Source organism: Arachis ipaensis, chromosome B10, assembly GCF_000816755.2.
Source record: "Arachis ipaensis cultivar K30076 chromosome B10, Araip1.1, whole genome shotgun sequence".
In the NCBI taxonomy this organism is placed as follows: domain Eukaryota; kingdom Viridiplantae; phylum Streptophyta; class Magnoliopsida; order Fabales; family Fabaceae; genus Arachis; species Arachis ipaensis.
In genome coordinates this window covers 115,458,954-115,462,622 of record NC_029794.2, presented here as the reverse complement: position 1 = coordinate 115,462,622, position 3,669 = coordinate 115,458,954, and positions in this window count along the sequence as shown.

Genomic DNA, 3,669 nt, shown 5'->3' with positions numbered 1-3,669 from the left:
TGGCAAGTGGTAAGTGGAAACATTAGGCGTTCACACTTTCCGAAAGAGGAATGAACTATGTAATTAAGAAAATATGTATTAATCATTTAATCTGAATAATAATAAACATGAAAAAGTGGTGTCCATAATATTATAGTACTACATCACTACTTGAATTCGTTCATGGAAAGCATCATTATTATTATTAGTTGCTATGCTATTGAAATACCCCAAAGAGTGACGATGATGCACCTCTTTATTAATAAGTTGTTTAATTTCACCTCCACTTTGGGCGGCAATATATCTTATAGTCCATTTCATATTTCATGATCGTCGTGCGTTGTTGCCCCATCATGATTAGTTTCTTAGCTTCATCTTTCTTTCTTTTGTCTTGTTTTGCTGTGAACTGCTGCTCTCATTAATTTATAATCAATCACACTATGAATATAAGAAAAAATCAATTACTAATTAATCACTGACCTACCACACATACAGAAATATATATTTAGTATTTCGTAAAAAATTTTAATGATTTATCTGTAAACAGAAATTAAAATTTTAGATTTAAAATTTAGAGAACACTACATTTTTACTTTTTTTTTTTAATCATTGTATCAATAAGGTTCCTGACAAAAAAGAAAGATGACACAAACATGATTGTCAAACAAAAATGAGTGAAACCTCACTCCGGTTCCTTATAATTTTACGAAACTCCTTTTCGCGCCTTAAAAAAATATAATGTTATCGCGACTCTTGTTTATTACTTTCGTTAGACATCTTGTCGTTTTGTCAAAGTCTCTGTTAATAAGAGGCGGAGACAATCCTACGTGTAAAGTAACATTTCTATGTGTAAGATAACGTTTCTACGTGTCATTGGACAATTCGTTTGGGACAAATCGGCCCCTGGTACAATAAGCAAAACGTTAGCATTTTGATGAGGCCAAAACATTGTGCTTCGCAACAACAGCATTATATAGGTAAACTCTTCCCATTTATTGACATCAACAATTACAGAAAACCCTAAGGTAACATCATTTTTCTTGCTAGAAATTCTTCGGCAAGAGACTTGACAAAAGACGAACAACGACGTGACGGTGGAGTGACAACAAAGAGCTAATATCATCGTGACGTGATGGTGACGTCCTATTTGAGGAACACGAGGTAGGTTCTTTGCTCCATTTTTTAGCATTTTTCTATGTTTGGTTGTGGTTCTGTAAGTGTGATCCTATTAGGTGAACCTCCTTTGTAACTCCATTGCATGTAATTTGGAGTTAGTGACTTATCTAGTTGTTAGAATGACAAATGTTTTCAGTTTTACGGTTAAGCAAAGAAATCAAGTAATAAAAATAAATTAGCAAGTTCTGATTAATGTTGAGTGAGGTATTATGAGTTAATTAAAAATTGATTTTGCTAGGGTTTAGTTTAATTTACTATTATATTACTACAGATGGCTTATGAAATTGTTCCTGTGTTTCACCATGGAGGATGGTTTAAAAGAGATGAGGATGGTGTGCTCAAGTATTCACAGGTTTTCTAAGTTGGATATAGACTTGATGAATTTCAAATACTTAGTGAAAATACTTAAGGGCTTGAGTTACCAAACTTACAAGGAGATGTACTGACTAGACCCCATTGTAAGAGATATTGAGTCTAGGCTCCATATTCTCAAAGGAGACAGAGATTAGTGAGATGTGTGACAACAAAATGACTAACATGGAGATTGATGAGTTGTATATCTATTGTCATCATGCTGTAAATAGTCTAGAGTTGTTGGAGGCTGCTATTGATGTAGAAAGAGATACTGGCTCATCTAGTGATGATGGTTATGAAAGTGTAGAGGATGAAGCTTACAAGTCTCTCCACCTGGATTTGAATCTAATAATAGTAGTAGTTGTGAGATTTTTACTCTAAGAAAGAAGAAATTAACAACAAAAAAAGATTTGACTCCAAAAAAAAAGAATATTATTACAAATAAGAGAAATGTCACTCTAAAAAAAAGAATGTGACTCCAAAAAAAAAAAAGAATGTCACAACAAAAGAGATTGTGGATCTCTCTCCTAAGACTTATAAGAAGTAGGTAACAAAAAGATATATAGGTAGGACTAAAACACATATTTTAACTCAACTAGATATTATGGATGTGCAGAATGTTGGGTCTACAATAACAGCAAGCCTAATGATGTAGGAGCTCCAAGAGATCCCAACTAAGAACAAAAGAGAAAAAATCAAAGAACTACGAAGGCTACTGGCAATCCATCAGCATAGCAACAACCAGTCTAGCCAGCTGAGTAGTAGGTACTATGTAGACCTAAAATTATAGTGTTAGTAGTTTTAAATGTCTTTGTATAAAATTGACTGGGGTTTAAGAGTCCCTTTCAAAATATTTAGGGATTTATATGTCTGAAAAAAAAATATCGATTAAAGTTTAATTATCTTTGTTTTATCTGTTTGTGACATTAGGATGTGCCTCTAGCTAGCAATGCTCCAGGGCTAAATGGAGTTAATTCAAATGTGACAAATGGTGCACCACTGGAAAGTGAAGCAGTTGATCCTGTTATAAGTCCTACTTGTATATAATTTTACATTTAGAACTTTACAAATATATTGAGCCTAAACTTTAAACTTGGTTATGCATATAGGTTAAAGCTAAAAAGCAAAAGAAGAAACAACAAAAAAAATACAAAACTACCACAACAAAGAGAAGATGAGATTTGACTTTCTTAATCTACACCACCAACTGAGGTATTGGAATATAGTATATCAATCTCATAGTGTTTGTGGATTTAAGAATTGGAATTTGTCATTGATTTGACTTGTTTACCAGGTTCAAGAGGCCAATATTAATCCGCAACCTAATTTCATAACTTACAATGACATACCACCAGGGATCACACCAATAACAAGATTACAAAGAGCAAAACAGTCCATTATGAAGCCCATCATGCTTGTCCGATTTAAACTTTTTTTGTGTCACACCAGTTGCTAAACTAATTGTAACTATAAAAGCATCTAAGCCAGCACCTCCTAAATCAAGTAACAACAATGAAATTTCTACAGAGATATTGGTAGCCACAAGCTTTTGCACAACAACAAGGCTTTCCCACTTTATCCCAAATCCAAGCCTCGATGAACCCTCAAGCTTAAAAGCATCAACTAAATCCAGTACACCAGCTGCTTTCAATCATCCAAGGAATAAGTGAAGAATAGAAACTGCTTAATAGAAGTTGCTATTTTTCTATTACTAAGATGATGTAGTTGTTTGTATTTATTTCGGATTGTAAGTTATGACTTTTGTTACAATGTCCACTTATGGTCATACTTATTAAGTATTATGACATACAAAAATCTTATTTGTACACTAAAATCAGCTACTAAAATCAGTCACCAATGTATTTGTGTATAAATACATGTGTAGTTTAATTTATTTTCAATGTATATTTGTATTCCAACATGTATTTTATACTAGTGGCTGACTTTAGTAGTTGATTTTGGTGTACACGTAGCATAATCCTATAACATAACACTATGGATGGTTATTTTGGTATGTTTAGGTTCTGTGACAATGTATTAAAATTGCTAAAAACTAATGACTAATGATGTATTATGCTTTTAGATTATATTGATATCTATCAATGTTAGCAGTTTAAAATATTAGTCTATTGAGCAAGTTAAAGCAAAATTCAATGACTT